Source organism: Octodon degus, unplaced genomic scaffold, assembly GCF_000260255.1.
Source record: "Octodon degus isolate 3935 unplaced genomic scaffold, OctDeg1.0 scaffold00051, whole genome shotgun sequence".
Lineage (NCBI taxonomy): Eukaryota > Metazoa > Chordata > Mammalia > Rodentia > Octodontidae > Octodon > Octodon degus.
The window spans coordinates 9,034,136-9,054,470 of NW_004524627.1; the positions used below are offsets into that span (position 1 = coordinate 9,034,136).

The 20,335-nt window shown below is 36.4% G+C and overlaps 1 pseudogene; it reads left to right on the forward strand.

Moving 5' to 3' along the window:
- Positions 1 to 2,056: 2,056 nt before the first annotated feature.
- On the forward strand, positions 2,057 to 18,774 carry LOC101593065 (annotated as a pseudogene).
- Positions 18,775 to 20,335: the final 1,561 nt, after the last annotated feature.

The following is a 20,335-nucleotide window of genomic DNA, read 5'->3' on the forward strand; positions in this document are numbered from 1 at the left end:
ACATAAGCTTTGGGGGATATTTCAGATCTAGACTACAATGTAAGAAATCATGTGATTTCTTGATGTATGTATATATTCTAGAATGTTCAACAATAAACACATCTATCTCCTGAAATATTTACCATTTCCATTTTTATTTCTTTTTTTATGTACCTGGTTGTTGTAGTATCTCACTACGAAATTCAGACTCATGGTGATCCTCCTGCTTTCAGTCTCCCCAGTGCTGGGATTACAGGTGTGTACCACTACACCCAGACTCTGGCCAGCTCAGCCCATCCTAGGGGTGGGGCTGGTGTAACATGTGGTGCTAGGGATTGAACTGTGGTCCCTGCACTTGTCTAAGCTTGCCTAAGCAGGTGCTTTAGTCTGCTGAGCTATCTCACTGGACCTATTTATCATTTTTTAATGGTTAAGCATTCAAAATTCTCTGTTAGATTATTTGAAATAGTATATTGTCTTCATTTATAGTTAACCAACTGTGCAACAGAACTAATTCATTCTATCTCACTACAACTTAGCACCACTGGTCAATCTTTCCCTATGAGAAACATGATATTAATTGGCTATATGTGTATTCCATAATTAAACCCATCCTAGATAGTTTTGTTAATTTAGTCTAGTAGAAAAATGCTAAAAATAGCTAATCACTACAAGTATATATTTACAACCTTTAAGTGTCTTAAAATCTTTCTTCTTTTCCCACACTTGTGGCAATGCTGTATTTACACTGACTAGAAGGAAGGGATCAGTAGTGTGGTTCTGACTGAGGTTTCCTCTGAACTGACTGCAATGACCAATACCCAAATGTTAGTTGAATATCAATACTTGATGAAAAATACCTGTTCCATGTTATGCCTAAGATGTTTGATATTCAGACAGATAGTGAGGTTAAGCTTAACAGCCTAAGTTGTATGGTACTGACAATAAGCTTGTCTTCTGGAGGGTTAACAACCTAAGTTTGCAGACCAAAATTAGAGAAAAAGGAGGGATACAAGGAAAGCCAACATTTTGGCCCTAGCCTTCTAAGGTCAATTAAGACTCAGGACATATGAGAACTTGTACTGTAACGTCATGCAACTCGGTAGTGTCCCAAATTTTCTGATCAAGAAGATTATGGGGCCAAAGAGGAAAGATATCGATGATGTAGAGTGTGCCTAAGGAGAGTCACATAGAGAGAAAACATTCTCTCAGGCTTTCACAGAGAGCACACTGGCCAAGCAATTAAGTGACCAATTAAGTGACTCATCCACATGGCTGACACTGACAAAGGATCTACAATCTGAGGTACAGGATCTCAGGATAAGTCCTGAGGGTATTTCACTGACCTTATCAGACCCAGAAGCTACCACTCTTGTTGCATAGGTCCTGCTTTACCTTGGTCTTAACCATCCAGTAGAAGAGTATGAAGACTAAATATAGGAAGTAAAGCCATACTGTTATGTTGAGCTGTGGGGGACTCAGGTCAACAATTTCTGACATTGCCAGTTAAACAGAAGACCCAATACTATTATGGGCTACTGGACTCTTTTAGAATATTTTGCTGAGTTTACACACCTATAATATTCAAATAATGGAACTTAACAAAAAAAGGGGATACAGATGAATGTCCATTTTGTATCTGTGTATTCAAAGTGGTTGGAATAGATATATCGTTACATTCTCTTAATGAATAGAGGGATTTGTTCTAATGGTGTTTGTAAATAGGATATCATGCCCGCATCATGTACAGCAATTAACCACTAGGAAGAATTATGCAACGTGTTAATTATTGAAATTGTCCTACCAGTTGGATTTGAAACTGTCTCTGCTATTTGTTTCTCAATAAAATTATGGGGGAAAAATGAAGAAAAAAAATGTTAGTTGAGAATTTATCACGTGTCAGCCCCTGGTGTAAGCACTACTGTAGGCATTACAAAAGTAACTTCTTAAACCTTTTTAGAGTTATGAAACATATTTGACATCCTAATCATAAATCACTTTAGCAAATTTGTTCATATAAAAAAGAGTGACAAGAATGCAAAAAAACAATTATAGAATACTAAGCTATGTGAGGAGAATGACGAAGGAGGGAGAAAAGTTAATTGAAGAAACATTCCTACAGCAGAACTGGAGACACCATGACAGATTTGTCAATATCCATGCTTACAACAAGAAACTGGAAGGTGTAGTTGACATAGAATTGGATGGCTTCATGTAATACTTCGGTATGATATAAAATTAAGTCATTGGGGATCCAAGTACTAACCTGGAGACCCGCATATTTAATATAGGATTATTTTCCTTCAAACAGTATAATTTGGGATAGTGTGCTATGTTGTAATTAAAAGTTATTTATTCAAGCATATCTCCAGCCTTTCAGATTGTTGTTGTTCTGTTAGAAGAAACAAAGCCCAGAGCACAGCATTCCTTCTTGTCTCTGAAGCCTGCCATTAAATCATCAAATAATAGATGCTACACTTTTTCTTATTTCAAGCAAGAGTTTGAGTACTCCAGCAACAATGGCAGCTACTCGTTAGAGATGACGTCAATGTAGAAAAGTGGTACCTGAGGTTTTAAAACCATCTGCTCTGTTTAAAACATCTGGAGTCCCACAACCAACTCCCACTCTGAAAATGCAGCCTGGAATGCAGCCTGTGTTTACCCACTGCAGAAACCAAGATATTAGTACACAGTGATGAAGTGCTCTGAGGACATGATTAATATGAGTAGAGTTTGTATAAAGCTAAATTCTATTTTAATACAATGCCTATGGGTGAAATTCACTTCAAAGTGCCAAATGACTGTCCTCCAAACAGGCACATGAAAATTATGTTCCATTCTTCATAACACTGACAAAAAATTACTGAGTTATAGAATATGAACCAAAGGAGGACAGGCTGTGGTTCCAGATTTGCCCATCTTTTGGGAGACTGACAGAACTGGGTCTGGGAGCTGAAGAATCAAATCTGAATAAAGCAGCACGTGTTACTATCTCCAGAAATCACTGACCTGATCTTCTGGGGGGAAAAAAACAGTTGTAGGCCCAAAAATTATATTATTATTTATTTGAAACCCAAAAGTGATCTCTTGCTACAATACAATATTTTGTGTGACAATGGAGGATATTTTGCCTTCTCCCCTATTTCCCACCAGTACTTAAAATGGGAAGATATTCAGCATGGCTTTGTTTAGGGTGATAAAGACAAATTTCTATTTTATAGATGAAAATGTGCAACCAAACATGTTAGTTAATATGATGGATATTAATTCTATACTGGTAAAACAAGTAACATTTGGTATAACATCATTAAAATTCTACCATTGCTACCTCATTCTATGTTAATGCATTTTCTAAGAAGAATTTTTGAAAGCTTAGTTTTATTGACAACTGTCTTATCTCTGAAAGAAAGTAAGCAGAATAATAAAACTTCTCTAAATCTTTTGAGCCCTTTGGAAGGAGGCCTTGTTCTGAGCATAGAAGTACTATGGGTTTACATAAATAATTTCAAAAATATGATAAATTAAGGTGAGGATCAACTTTGCTTTGACCAATTTATAATTATTAAAGCCATATTTTATTAAACCATAATTTAAGCAGTCAGAGTTATTCATTTGACTGTTTTGATAGAGGCATGGAGATTCATTCATGTGTGGAAATTGCTGGTGGATTATAATGGACTACTGCAACAGAGCAAAGAACTCATTAAAAGTGTATCATTACAGACAATGGAAGACATTGACTGATGTGTTTCACTTTAACTCATGCCCCTTAAAGAGAGGACTATACCCTAAATATCACATCTTGGGAACCTATCCTGTATCAAAGAATCCCATACCATTGGCCGTATTTACTTAAGAGTCTAGAAATTATTCTAATTCACTTTTCACATGCAACTAAAGAAAATAGAACTGGAGTCACAGAACCATTGCATGATTATCCTTGGTTTTGGCCTACTTAGCCTACAAACTTTTTGGTAACACTCTTCTACTGAGAAAATGCTTTCTCAATGCATTCAATCTTGGTGGACTTTAATAATTAAAGACCTCTATCTCCTATTTGTCCTTGCCATGAGACCTAAACTCAATCATCCTCTATGTCCTGAAACAGATAGTTGAGGAAATTGTTGTTCCTAACCTGATCATTTAGCCATCCTTAGGCTCTGTTCACTATTCTGTTTCCTAAGACAAGTTAAAATTTTGTTTAAATTAAAGGGAAGCTAGTTCTTTTGCTTATAGCCAAAATGCCTATACCCATAATACTATAGACTGTTATCACTAACAAAATCTTTAACAAGGAAAAATGAAGCAAGTTCAAGAAATTGAGAGAGAGATTGTGAAAGAGATGTCAAAGAAAGGTGTTGTGGTTGACACCTGGGGTGAAAATCCATGCTCTTACTACTCTAGGTTGTTGTTCTCTGTGTCAACTTGAGAAGGTTAAATATTCAACTAAGTACTTCAGCAAAGAGCCAGTGTCCTTACTTTGCAAATATCCTCAACTTGTGGAAGAGGAGGGAACCAAGAAGGTGTGGATGTTGGAAGCTAGCCAATATACAATATAATTGAGGAAAAGAGAGTTGTTTCTCCCTTTTGTTGATGCTGCTTTTGATTTATTCTGCCACCTTGAACTGTTGCCCCTGTGCAACACCACTCTGTCTTGGAGCCAGCTGAAATGGGCTGAAATCTTCACAAACTGTGAGCTAAATAAACCTTTCCTTCCTTAATTTTTGGTGTGATGTATTTTGTCTCAGCAATGAGAAAAAAGTAACTAGGACAAGAATGGTGGCATGCACACTGGAACAGGAGAAAAGAACCTAATTAGCTTCATGAATAGGAACACTAAGGACTAAAGAGAAGTTATTTGCTGAAAGTAACTACTGAATGCACTAGAATGAAATTGTCCTCAATTTCAGGATTGCTCATATTTGTATTGTTTTATTTATCTTCTCATAAATTTTGCTTTTGCATTTTTAAAAATTTTAACACATACTACACTTATAATTTCTTCAATAATTATATTATTTACTTCAAGTAATTATAAATATTTTCTGAAAGTTTATCTCAAAATCAAACACACTAAGTGATAATCCTCTTCTTTCTAACTGACATGTTCTAGCCCTCTAAATGCCACCCTAAGCACCGCTGCATCTGTTCATCTTTACTTTTATGTTTCGATTTTCCCTTGCTTCTTCCAGTTTTATCAGCATTGTCTGTGCTCCAAAGGAAATGACTAATCTTGGCAAAATTAGCCTGACCTCCACCAGGGGGGAGTCAGAACCATTCACACAAGTTTGCATTTACTGGCAAAGGAAGCAGGAATAAAACAGATAAGACAAGAGTATTGGACATTTGTGCTAGTTTTACAGCTGAATTGCAAATCAAATCTAACTACAGTAAACAGGTACAAGTGGAATATTTTGGTGTTTCCAGCATAGGGGCAAAATTTCTGAGAACAAATAGTTCTTAAAATAAGTTTTTTTTAAAGATTGTAACAGATTAATCTATGTGTTAATAACAAAACAAAACAAATGAACTAATGCTGAATTCTATGTGACATAGAATTAGGCTATATGTGCTCTAAAAATTACTTTTCAGACCCATTTATCACAAAGCTGAGTCATAAAATGAACATGTTTACAAATCAAAGTTGATAAGAGTGAGTGAAAACTTCCACCATGCTCTCAGGACCCCTCGAGACCCTCTCAAACCCAGGCCATGGTGAGTGTGTGGGAGAGTTTCTGCACTCCCCTCTTCCTGCTGGACCTCTCTGGGCCAAGCCCAAGCCTGCTGCATGAGTGAGACCTTTCACAGCACTCTAAGGACCTCTCAACCCCTCCAAAGCCAGCCAAAGCCCACCTTGTGTGTGAGAACTTCTGCCACACTCTCGGGACACCTCCAGACCCACACAAGCCCAGTGTGAGTGTGTGGGAGAGCTTCTGCACTGTAATGCCCCCTGCACATTACATGCTCCCTGGACCACTCCAGACCAAGCCCAGGCTTGGCATACAGGCCTGGGGTGAAACTCTGCAACTGAAGTCCATGAAGAGAAACTAGGGGCCAAAATCACCCAGCTATTCCAGGAGCAGAACATCTTGGAAGAGGAGCATAAAAGGTTCACCTCCCAGGGCTTCAGCAAGAAGGAGCTGAGCACAGTAGCCAGACCCATGCCAGACACAACTGGATGATCTCAAAATTGCTGGATCTGCACACAGATTTTAGTATGGGCAAAGGTTATAACAGCACCAAAGGTCAGAGGACAGTGCTATACATGATAAAGAGAAGGAGCAAAATGCAATCTCAGGTCCCTAGCCCTGAACCAGTGCAGAGGACACTAGCACAGCTGAAATGTCTAAGTTAATAGTGTCTAAAGTAAAGAAACAACAGCAGAAAGGTATAGAGGAATTCATATCAGAATTAATCTCTGAAATAAAAAATAAGTCTCTGAATTAATACCATCTGAAGAAAAGAATAAAATGCAGAAACATATAGAGGAAATGAGACCAGAAATAATATCTGAAGCAAAAGAATTAATAACTGCTTTTCAAGAAGACACTGATAAAAAAATAGAAGAGATTAGGAAAAGCAAATGATCCCTTGAATGAGCAACACAGGAAAAAATAGATCACATGAATTAGAGACAAAGAGATATAGAATAAGTTAAAATATTCAGCACAAGAACAATATACTGAAAGCTGCTAGAGAAAAGAAGCAGATCACATTCAAAGGAAAACCCATCAGAATTACAGCCAACTTCTCTTCACAAATCATGAAGACAAGAAGAGCATGGAGCAGAGTACTTCAAGTCCTCTATGAAAACAAATTCCAGCCCAGACTACTATACCCTGCAAAACTCTTTTTCAAGTTGGATGGAGAAGTGAAATACTTCCATGACAAAGAACAAGTAAAGAATGTCATGACGACAAAGCCAACCCTACACAGACTACTTAAAGATGTTCTAGAGAAGGAACAAAATGATCAGAACTCCATGAACAAGAAAAAAAGGAACCCACTAAATAGGGCAAACAATTCAACACAAGAGAAAACGGAGTAAACAACAGCAGGTAAATAACATGTTGATCTTAAATCAGTACATCTCAGTTATAACCATCAATGTAAATGGACTCAATTCACCAATTAAGGGAAATAGAGTGGAACAGTGGATTAGGAAACACAATCCAACAATATGCTGTATACAAGAAAAACACTTAACTCAAAAATAAATTCATAGGCTGTAAGTCAAAAGATGGAAAAAAATAATAATGCATGCCCCAGCACCTCAGAAAAATGCAGGAATAGCAATTCTGTTCTCAGACTGTCTCAACTTCAAACCATGAATGATCAAATGAAATAAAGAATGCCCCTATACAGTGATTAGGGAAAATATTCAAGAGAAAGAGGTAACACTCATAAATGTATAGGCACCAAAAACGGGAGCATCCAAGTATATAAGGCAAATCTCAATGGGCATGAAAAATCCAATATCCAATACCACAGTCTTAACAGGAGACCTTAACACCCCTTTATCCCAAAAAGACAAATCATCCAGAAAGAAAATTAGCAAAGAAGTAGCAGAACTGAGCCAGAGCTTGGAACAAATGGACTTGGTGGACATATACAGAGTGTCCCACCCAACAACAGCTAAAAATATATTTTTTTCAGCTGCACTTGGGTCATATTCTAAAATAAACCACATAATAGTCCATAAGTCATGCTTAAGTATATACAAGAAAACAGAAATTATCCCATGCATATTATCTGATCACACTGCAAGGAAACTAGAAATAAACAAAACAAGAAAACAGAAAAACCACATAAATATGTGCAAATTAAACAACACCCTATTCAGTAACCAATGGGTCACAGATGAAAGGAAACACAAAATTCAAAAATATCTACAATTCAATGAAAATTCAAGCACAACTTATCAGAATTTATGGGATGCAATGAAAGCACTTCTCAGAGGGAGGTTCATAACTGTGAACTCACACATTAGGAAAACAGAATGGGGAGAAATAAATACCCTAATGCTGCACCTCCAACAACTAGAAAAGGAAAAGCAAACCAAACCCAGAGCCCAAAGATGGGAAGAAATCATAATCATTAGAGCAGAAATGAATTCAATTAAGACAAAGAAAACAGTTCAAAGAATTAAAAAATCAAAAAGCTTGTTCTTTGAAAGAGTTCATAAAATTGATCAGCGCCTAGCTAACCTCATTAAATAGAGCAAAGAAAAAATTCAAATACAAGCAACAAGGAATGAAAAGGGTATAACTACCACAGACCCAGTATAATTCAGAAGATTGTCAATAGAAACTTTGAGAAAATTTGCTGTAACACAATAAAAGACACAGAAGAAATGGACAAATTCCTAGGAAGAAACAAATTACTAAAAACTGAATCAAGAAGATATAAGAACTCTCAATAACCCAATAACAGCCAATGAACCAAGAAATGGAATAAAAACCTATGGACAAAGAAAAGTCCAGGCCCTGATGGATTCACAGCTGAGTTCAACAACAAATTTATGAAAGATGTAATCCCTATACTCCTCAAACTCTTCATTAAAATTGAAAATGAAGTAGTCCTCCCAAAATCATTCCTGGAGGCAAGTATTATACTGATACCAAAACCAGGGAAAGACACAACTAAAAAAGCAACTACAGGCCAGTCTCCCTCATGAACATTGATGCAACTATTCTCAATAAAATTCTAACAAATAGAAGACAGCAAATCATCAAGAATATTATAGGGGCTGGTGAGATGGCTCAGTGGTCTAAAGCACCTACTTAGAACAAGCTTGCTAAAGCACGGGGACCACGGTTCAATCCCCCAGCACCACATGCCAGCCAGCACCACCCCCTGGTGGGCTGAGCTGGCTACACACACACACACACACACACACACACACACAAAAAAAAAAAAAAAAAAAGAATATTATATACCACGACCAGATAGGACTCATCCCAGGTATGCAAGAATGGTTCAATATATGCAAATGTATAAATGTAATGCACTATATCAATAGTGTAAAATCTAAAATACACATGATCATCTCAATTGATGCAGAAAAGGCTTTTGACAAAGTCCAACACTCATTCATGCTCAAAGTCCTACAGAAAATTGGAATAGATGGTCTCTATTGCAATCTGATAAAAGCCATCTATGTAAACCAAATGGCTATTATAATTCTAAATGGAGAAAAATTGAAATCTTTTACTCTCAGATCTTGAACAAGACAAGAATGTCCTTTATCACCCCTCTATTCAATTTAGCTCTGGAATCATTAGCTATAGCCATTAAAAAAGAAAGACAAATAAAAGGAGTAAGAATAGGTAAAGAAGTTAAATTATCATTTTTTGCAGAAGACATATTTTACTTGGAAGACACGAAATACTTCACCAAGAAGCAATTACAATTGATACACAAATTCAGCAGTATAACATGATAAGGTCAATATCCAAAAGTCAATAGCATGCCACTACACAGATAACAAACACATTGAGAGGGAAATTAGAGAAACAATACCTTTTACAATAGCACCACAAAAAATAAAACACTTTGGAATTCACCTAACTAAATGAGTCAAACATGTTTTCAAGGAAAATTACACTACTCTGATAAAAGAGGTCATAGAGGATTTCAGAAAATGGAATGATACTAAGTTCTCCTGGATAGGAAGAACCAACATTGTGAACATGGCCATACTCCCAAAATTGCTGTACAGATTTAATGCAATACCTATCAAACTACCACCAATACACCACCCACACCTAGAGAAATTATTCCTAATATTTACTTGGAACCAGAAAAGACCTAAAATAACAAAGGCAATCCTGGGCAAGGAAGGAGGCATTACAATTCCTGACTTGAAATTAACAACAAAGCTACTGTGATAAAATCAACATTTTAGGGAAACAAAATAGACCTGAGGATCAATAGAATAGATTAGGAGATACAAAAGTCTCTATGAACATACTCAGACACCTGATCTTCGACAAAGGGGCCAAACATGCTTACTGGAAGAAAGATAGACTCTCTAACAAATTGTGTTGGAAAAACTGGCTCTCTACATGCCGAAAACTTAAACTTGACCCGGGTCTATCATCATGCACTAAGCTAAAGTCAAAGTGGATTAAAGATCTAAACATGAAAACATAAAAATTAAATCTTCTGTAAGAGAAGGTAGGAAGAACTCTTAAAGACGTAGGAGTAGGCAAAGAGTTCATGAACAAAAATCAAATTGCATGGGTAACACTTGAAAGAATTAACAACTGGGACCTCCTCTTATTGAGAAGTTTTTGCATGTCAAAGAAACTACCAACAAAGTGAAAAGACAACTCACAAATTTCAAAAAATAATATTGATTAATAAGCACTTAGACAAAGGTCTGCTTTTTAGAATTTATAAAGAACTATTAGGGACCCAAAATTTAAAGATCCAATGCAGAAATCAGCATCCGAGATGAATAAACACTTCTCAGAGCATGAAATTACAGAACAGAATAAATATATGAAAATATTCTCCACATCACTAGCCATCCATGAAATGCAAATTAAAACAACACTGAGATACCATCTCACCTCAGAAAGAATGGTTATCATAAAGAAATCACCCAACAACAAATATTGGAGAGGCTGTGGGGAAAAAGCAACTCTTCTCCACTGCTGGTAGGAATATAAACTGGTGTAAGCATTATGGAAATCAGTTTGGAGACTCTGATAATAAACTAGAATTGGAAATCATATTCAAACCAGCTATCCCCCTACTGGGACTTTTGACAGAGGAACTGAAAATGTCATATCATAGTGATATACGTGTACCTACATTTATAGCAGCCCAATTTGTGATAGCCAAATCTTGGAAACAACCAAGATGTCCATCACCTGAGTAATGGATGAAGAAGATGTGGTATTTTTATACAATGGAGTACTACTCAGCTATAAAGAATGATAAACTCGAAGCCTTTATATGTGAATGGATGCCACTTGAAGATATATTCATAAGGGAAATAAACCAGACCCACATGTATAAATATCATATAGTCTCCCTAGAATAAGAACTCAAAAGAAGAAATAAAAATAGAAAGACATAGCACAATTAAAAGGAAAGCAAGAATTAGTTAAGAATTAAAAGGAAAGCAAGAATTAGTTCAGAATTAGTTAAACAAGTGAGTTCAAGGAGTAAAGCTAGAAAACATGACAGGGGCAAAGTCATACATTTATATGTACAAGATGGGTAAGGCAATGGTCCTGAGGATCTTCAGCATGTTTGTGAAGATAGCAGTTAATTGGTAGGTCTCTCATCCTGACTGTATATGCTGGTATTTGTGAATGAATTAACTGCACTGTAGAAATCAATGTGTAATGGTCAGGTCATGTTTCAAATGCCTGTCATTCTGGTCTTCTAATTATTTACTTCTTGTCATGACAAACTAATTACAGCCATACTGTCTCTCAAGTACAGGTTTGTTTATACAAAAAGCTTAATAAATGAAAACATGAGACAAAAAAAGTTACAGGATTCTCCTGAGACAAGGCTGTATATTGTTAGATTTCTAAATTTTTGTGTACAACTATGTAAATGTTTATTCCTTTTAATTTTTCACCTTTTTAATCTTTTTTCTTCATATTCTGGAGGGACTTGAAGTTTAACATATCAATACTTGATGGAAAATACCTGTTTCATATTATGTTTAAGATTTTTGATATTCAGACAGATAGTGAGGTTAAGCTAAATTGCCTATATTATAGGGTAATAGTATTATTAACCTGCTCTTCTGGAGGATTAACAACTTAAGTTTGCAGACCAAAAGTTAAAGAAAAAGAAGGGCCACAAGGACAGCCAACATTTTGGCCCTATCCTTTCAAGTTTGGTAAGGACTCAGGACATAGGAGAACCTGTACTGCAACATCCTGTAACTCAATTGTATCCAAGATTTTCTGATCAAGGAGATCTTGGAGCCACAGAGGAAAGTGATTCATGATGTATACTGTGCCTATGGAGAGTCACATGAAGAGAAAACATTCTCTCAAGCTTTCACAGGAGGAAATTGGTCAAACAATGGCTGTGACTCATCCAAATGGCTGACACTCACAAACTGCAGTACAGAGTTGCAGATTAAATCCTGAGGGGATTTGACAGACATTTTCAGATACAAAAGTAACATTTCTTGTTATATAGTTCTTGCTCTTTCTTTGTCTTAACATCCAGCAGAAAAGCATGAAAATGCAGTATGAAAACTAAAGCCATATTAATATGATGAGCTGTAAAATGCTCAAGTCAACAATTTTGGACATTGAAAGTCTTATTGAATACCCACTACTATTATGGACTAAGGACTATATTGGGACATTTTGCTGAATTCATGCAACTACAGTATTTAAATGACAATGCAATGCCCTTCTCTAACAAAACTAACCAAAAAAGGGGGATACAAAGGAATGAACGTTTTCTACCTTTATACTCAAAATAGTTAGGATAAATATACAGCTGCATTCTCTTAATTCAATGAATAGAGAGGTTCTAATAGTGTTTGAGACAGGATATCAGGTCTACATCTTGTACAGGGAATAACCACTAAGAAAACAATATGCAATGTATTAGTTATTGAAAATGTAATAGTAATCATTTGTGAAACTCTCTCATTGCTATTTGCTTCTCAATAAAAATATTAAAAAGTAGAAGTCAAAGATCTTATTGAGGAAAATTAAAGTACTTGAAAATAGAGATAGTAGAGGACTTCAGAAAATGGAATGATACTAAGTGCTCCTGGATAGGAAGAACCAACATTGTGAACATGCCCATACTCCCAAAATTGTTGTACAGATTTAAGGCAATGCCTATCAAACTACCACCAACATACCTCCCAGACCTAGAGAAATCATTCCTAATATTTACTTGAAAGCAGAAAAGACCTAAAATAACAAAGGCAATCCTGCACAACAAAGACAAGGCGGAAAAAATAAATAAATAAAATAAAATAAACAAAGACAAGACAGGAGGTATTACAATTCCTGACTTAAAATTATACAACAAAGCTACTGTGATAAAATCAGCATGCTACTGCCAACAAAATAGACCTGAGGATCAATAGAATAGATTGCAAGATACAAAAGTCTCTATGAACATACTCAGACACCTGATCTTCTACAAAGGGGCCAAAAATGCTTACTGGAAGAAAGATAGACTCTTTAACAAATGGTGCTGGAAAAACTGGCTCTGTACATGCTGAAAACTAAAACTTGACCCAAGTCTATCATCATGCACTAAGCTAAAGTCAAAATGCATTAAAGATCTAAACATTAAAACAGAAACACTAATCTCCTGGAAGACAAAGTAGGAGGAACTCTTGAAGACATAGGGATAGGCAAAGAGTTCATGAACAAAAATCAAATAGCACGGGTAATACTTGAAAGAATTGACAGCTGGGACCTCCTCTTATTGAGAAGTTTTTGCACGTCAAAGAAATTACCAACAAAGTGAAAAGACACCCACACATTTCAAAAAAATCCTAACTAATAAGCACTTAGACAAAAGTCTGCTTTCTAGAATTTATAAAGAACTAAAAAATACTAGGGCCCCAAAATATAGAGACCCCATCCAGAAATGGGCATCCGAGATGAACACACACTTCAAAAGACAAAATTAAAGAAGTGAATAAATATATGAAAAAATGCTCCACATCACTAGTCATCCATGAAATACAAATTAAAACAGTATGAGATACCATCTCACCCCACAAAGAATGGCTATCATAAGCAAATCAATTAACAACAAATTTTGGAGAGGCTGGGAGGATCAAGGAACCCTTCTCCACTGCTGTGGGAATGTAGAATGGTGCGAGCATTATGGAAATCAGTGTGGAGATTCCTTAAAAAACTAGGATTGGAAATCCCATTTAAGCCAGTTATCCCAATACTGGGAATTTTCCCAGAGGAACTGAAAACGTCACATCATAGTAATATATGTGCACCTACATTTATAGCAGCCCAATTTGTGATAGCCAAACCTTGAAAACAACCAAGATGACTGTCACCTGAGGAATGAATGAAAAAAAAAATGTTGTATTTTTATACAATGGAGTGTTGCTCAGCTGTAAAGAATGATAAACTTGAAGCATTTATATTTACGTAGATGCCATTTGAAGATATACTCATAAGTGAAAGAAAACAGGCCCACATGTGTAAATATCATATAATCTCCCTCGTATAGTAACTCAAAAAAAGAATTATAAATAGAAAGGTATAATACAATAAAAAGAAAGTGAGAACTTAAGGATTAGACAACAACGAGAGGGCAAGGAGAAAAGTTAGGACATATGACAGCAACAAAGCCATGCATTTATACACACATGATGGGTAAGGCAATGATCCTGAGAAACATCAGCAGGTTTTTGAAACAAGTAGTTAATTAGTAGGGTTCAAACTCTGACTAACTATGTATGCTGATACTTGTGAACTAAGCAACTGCACTGTAGATAGCAATGTGTAATAGTAGGGTCATGCTTAGAATGCCTGCCATTCTGTTCTTTTAAATACGTAGGACTTCTCATGACATACCAATTGTTGTAGGACTTCTCATGACATACCAATTGTTGCCATACTTTCTCTCAAGTAAATGTTTGTTTAAAAAAAAGGGTAATGAAAGATAGAGACAAGAAAAAAAAATGTCACAGGACTGTCATACTACAATGCCGTATATTGTTAGATTTCTATATTTCTATGTAAAAAAATGTAATTGTTGGTCATATTTTTAAATATTTTTTAATTTTTTCTTGATATTCTGTAGGGACTTAAAGTTTAATATATCAGTACTTGATGTAAAATACCTGTTCAATGTTATGCCTAAGTGGTTTGCTATTCAGACAGTTAGGTTAACCCCAACTGCATATGTTGTAGGGTAATGATAAGCTTTTCTTCTGAAGGGTTAACAACCTAAGCTTGCAGAACAAAAATTAGAGAAAAAGAAGGGCTGTGAGGACAGCTAACACTTTGGTGCTAGTCTTTCAAGGTCAGTAAAGGCTCTGGACATGGAAGAACCTATACTGTATCATCATGTAACTTAGTTGTGTCCCAAATTTTCTGATCAAAAAGATTATGAGGCCACAAAGGAATATGTTTGATGATGTAGAGTGTGCCTAAGGAGAATGTCATGGAGAGAAAACTTTCTCTCATGCTTTCACAGAGAGAAAATTCATCTAGCAATGGCCATGACTCATCCACATGGCTGACACTGACAAAGTATCTATAAACTGTGGTTCAGGGTTTCAGGATAAACCCTGAGGTGACTTACTGACCTTATGATATACAAAAGTTGCATTTCTTGTCATAGTGGTCTTGTTTTATCTTGGTCAAGCAGAAAGGTATGAAAACGAGGTATAAGGAGTGAAGCCATGTTGATATGCTGGCCTTATAATGGTCAGGTCAACAACTTCTGACATTGCCAGTCTTACAGAAAGACCCACTACTATTATGGACTACTGAACTATATTGGAATATATTGCTGAATTCACACACATATTGTATTTAAATGACAATTTAAGTACAATACCCTTCTCTGACAAAACTAAACAAAAAACAAGGATTCAAATGAATGACAATTTGGTATCTGTATACTCAAAATAGTTAGGATAGATATACAGCTACATTATATTAATTCAATGGATAAGATTTGTTCTAATAGTGTTTGTAGACAGGATGTCATGTCTGCATCTTGTACAATGAATAACCACTGAGACAACAATGTGCAATGTATTTATTATTGAAACTGTCCTACTGATCTGTTTTGAAACTCTCTCATTGCTATTTCTTTCTTAATAAAATTGTTTAAAAAAATAAAGTTACTCACAGATGTCAGCAGATTGCTGAATGTCTGGGAAAAAATTCAGCATTGGTTATACAGGTGTTTGGCAGCTACCACTACCTCAAAGGCCCTGTTCACTTTAATTTTCTTGCCATGAATAGCTCAGAGTTCAAGCAGCAGCAGTAGCAGCGGCATCTCCCTGTGGCTAAGATCAGGAACCTTCCCTGGGTTGAAAAATATCAGCCACAGACACTGAATGATCTCATTTCCCATCAGGACATTCTGAGTATCATTCAGAAATTTATCAATGAAGACCAACTGCCACACCTGCTCCTCTATGGCCCTCCAAGGACGAGAAAGACATCCACCATTCTTGCCTGTGCTAAACAGTTATACAAGGATAAAGAATTTGGCCTCATGGTCTTGGAGTTGAATATTTCTGACAACTGAGGGATATATAACCTTTGAGGACCAATACTGAGCTTTTCCAGAACAAGGACAATATTTAAGAAAGGTTTAAACTGGGGATCTTGGATGAAGCTGATGCCATGACTCAAGATGCCCAGAATGACCTGAGAAGAGTCATTGAGAAGTTCACCGAGAATACCAGATTTTGCCTCATCTGTAACTATCTGTCCAAGCTCATCCCCACCTTGTAGTCTTGGAGTATGTGGCTCAAATTTGGTCCCGTGACCCTTGAACTCATGTTCCCCTGCCTGGAACATGTGGTTAAAGAAGAGAAAGTTGATATAAGTGAAGATGGAATGAAAGCACTTGTGACTCTCTCCAGCAGAGATATGTGAAGGCCCTAAGACATTTTGCAGAGCACCAACATGGACTTTGGGAAAGTAACTGAAGAGACTATCTACACCTACACAGGATGCCTGCTCAAGTCAGACAGTGCCAACATTCTGGACTGGATGTTGTATCAGGACTTCACCACAGCCTACAGAAATATCATAGAGTTGAAGACTTTGAAGGGGCTGGCATTACATGACATCCTGACTGAGATTCACCTGTTTGTACACAGAGTAGAAATGATGGCTTTCACTCACAAGATTTTGTTTAACCCTCAGTTGACTTTCCGTCTTCAGTTTGAATTCATTTATTGACCAAAATGGCAGACATTGAATACAGGCTTTCTGTTAGCATCAGTGAGAAGATTCAGCTGAGTTCCCTCATTGCTGCTTTCCAGGTCACCAGAGACCTGCTTGTGGCAGAGGTCTAGATGTTCCAGGGACCCATCAGGGACTACAGAAGCGGAGCACTCAAGTAGGGGTAACTCAATGCCTGGCTATGCAATAAAGCCAATCAGTCTCCTGTTTTGGAAAACCCTTCCAAAGTACTTTATCTGTTGCTGTTGGAATAAGGATGTACAAAAAGGTGTTGATGCACAACTGTCTTACCATATTTCATGTATTTTCTTCCCAGATTTAAGGCTTTTACTTTTCAGTTGCATGGGTGGCAGAATTTGGCTTATCCAGTTTTGGTCTGGAACATGAGATTTTAAGTCTTATGTATGGTTCAAATGTCTTCCAGCACCTTGAAAGTTTATAAATTTTAATTTTTGATACTGTTTTTATTTAAATAGGTGCTAATGGAATTCTGACCACAACTCTTAGCAACAGTGAAGCCTTAATTTTTATTTTTTAATTTTTTTTTTAGATAGGGTCAATGTGTTTCCTAGATTAGCTTTGAACTTGGAGCAGTCTTCCTGCCTCAGCCTCCCAAGTGCTGGGATTACAGGCATGTGTCACCACATCCACCTTGTTTACTTTAAAAACTCATCTTTTTATTTCCCCTCTTAAAGACTTACCATAACATTATGAAAGCACTATAATAAAGAGCCATTAAATTGTGGTAACATTGTGAAAAAAAAAGTTGATAAGATTCCAACACATAAATTTTTATCACCTTATTTTTAAAACTCAGACCCAAAAGAACTCATGAAAACTATAGCAAAATTTCTAAGAAGCCCACACTATCCAGAGAAAAATCTTTCAATTTTTCTAATCTAGCCAAGAATGTACTTTCTTCAGATTTTAACTCCAAATTTGGACTTCCTTTTTTTCCAGAGTATAAATGGAAGGAAAGACTAATTGAGTCTTCAGAAGTGTTTGACACGAGCATCATTTTGTCAAGGGCCACCAAGAGTTCTAGAGAAAGAGTTAGGACATATTTTCTACCTACCTAGCTTTTTGTCTGCTGATCATTTTCTAAGTTAATAGTGACTCTGAAGAAAAACCTCTCCCGTGGCAATTTCATACACTATACACAACTGCAAGCAAACACACAATTTTAGAAGAACTAAAGGCATTATAACACTAAGCAACAAATCTTAGTGAAGAACCATACATTTCCTGAATATAAACTTAATTCTGTTCTTGGACAGCTGTGTGATTTTACACAAATAATTTCATTTCCATGCCAGTAAAAATATAAGATCCCTTTCCAGTGATATAGTGGAGTAGCTAGTAGCTATAATAACTATTCCAAACAAGCTGCTAGGTACATGTTCAGTGTTGAATGAAATAAATATTTGAAATATTTTCAAATGAATTATTCTATTGACAAGGGAGTTTCTTAGGCAAGAAAAATAAAAGTACAAGAGAGTTCAACCATGGAGTCATGAAACTTGGGTTTAGATATTCTTCTGATACTACAAAGATTTAAAAACAAATGATAAAATTCCAGGGCCTACACTAAGTGGTGAGTTTAATAATAATGACTATATATGTGGAGGACCACCTGGGCAGCTCTCCTTGAAAGAGGGGCAATTGTCTCCATTTTGCTTGAGCCTATCCCTATTCATTGTATTGATATGTACAGAGAGTGTTATGATTTTTCTTATCTCTTCAGTTGGCTTTAAGCAGTATCAGTTCAGCCAAACTGCTGGCGGTAGTCTTTGAGGACAACAGTCATGTTTCCCCAGAACCCTCATCCACTGCTCTCTTGTACCACTGCTCACTTCTCCTGAACCAGGACCAGACAGCATGAAGAGTCAGTACTCTATACTGTTACCTGGGATGAGCCTTGAGATAGCGGCTATGAATTCCTGGGCTAGAAACATCACAGAAAAGAGCTGAAACACTGACCTCAAAACATTATATACTACCTAAATTGTGTAATACAGATTTCTCTTTCTGCATATCCTTCTCTATGCCTATTGCAGAGATAAACGCAGGCATCCCAGCTAGCCTAGCTCATAACACTCTGCTATTTTCTGCCATTCTCACAGTCACTTATCCTCAAGCCACTCCTTTCTTTATGAATGAATAAAATTTGGGTTGAGCCTTGGGCCAAGGCCTTTGCTCCAGATAGCCATCATCATGGCTGGACTTAGGATCCTTTAGCTCCCCATAACTACAAATATGCCTAGTATCTTTATTCTCTCCTTGGATTGCACTGGGTATGGTAGGTTGGAATTAACTTGATGGAATTATAATAATGTATCCAAGGGATTAAAATATAAATTTCTGAGACTGACGCAAGGACCAGAAGGGGCTCCCTTGATTATATAAGTCTGCATTTCCAAAGAATTACATCCTTAGTGTAAGGTGAACTGATATTATAGTAACCTTCAGTTTAAATAAAAGTATCAACAGACTGGCAGAAAAAAAAATCTCTTTTTGATGCTCTCAAGTGAGAAATATCTTCAAGTGGCATCCACTTAAATGTAAAGGCTTAGAGTTTATCATTCTTTATAGCTGAGTAATATTCCATTGTATAAAAATACCACATATTTTTCATCCATTCCTCAGGTGATGAGCATTTTGGTTGCTTCCAGGATTTAGCCATCACAAATTGGGCTGCTACAAACATAGGCACACATATATCACTATGACATGACGTTTTCAGTTCCTCTGGCAAAAGTCCCAGTAGGGGGATAGCTGGTTTAAATGGGATTTCCAGTCCTGGTGTTTTAAGAAGTCTCCACAGTGATTTCCATAGTGGTTGCACCAGTCTACGTACCCACCAACAATGGAGAAGGGTTCCTTTTTCCCCACAGCCTTTCCAACATTTGTTGTTGGTTGATTTCTTTATGATAGCCATTTCTAGGGTGGGATGGTATCTTAGTGTTGTATTAATTTGCATTTCACAGATGGCTAGTTATGAAAAGTAAAACCATATTAATATGTTGAGCTGTGAAGGGCTCAGGTCAACAATTTTTGACATTGCCAGTCCTATGGATAACCCACTTCTATTATGTACCACTGCAGTATATTGGATTATTTTTGCTGAATTCATGCACCTACAATATTTAAATGGCAAGGCTGGAGAGATAGCTCCATGGAATAAGCACTTCCCTGGCAAGCATAAGGGCCTGAATTCAATCCCTGGCTCTGCAGAAAAAGAAAAGAAAGAAAGAAAGAAAGAAAGAAAGAAAGAAAGAAAGAAAGAAAGAAAGAAAGAAAGAGAGAAAAGAAAAGAAAAGAAAAGAAAAGAAAAGAAAAGAAAAGAAAAGAAAAGAAAAGAAAAGAAAAGAAAAGAAAAATTAAATGGCAATGGAAAACTCATCTCTGACAAAACTAAACCAAAAAAAAGGAGCTACAAATGA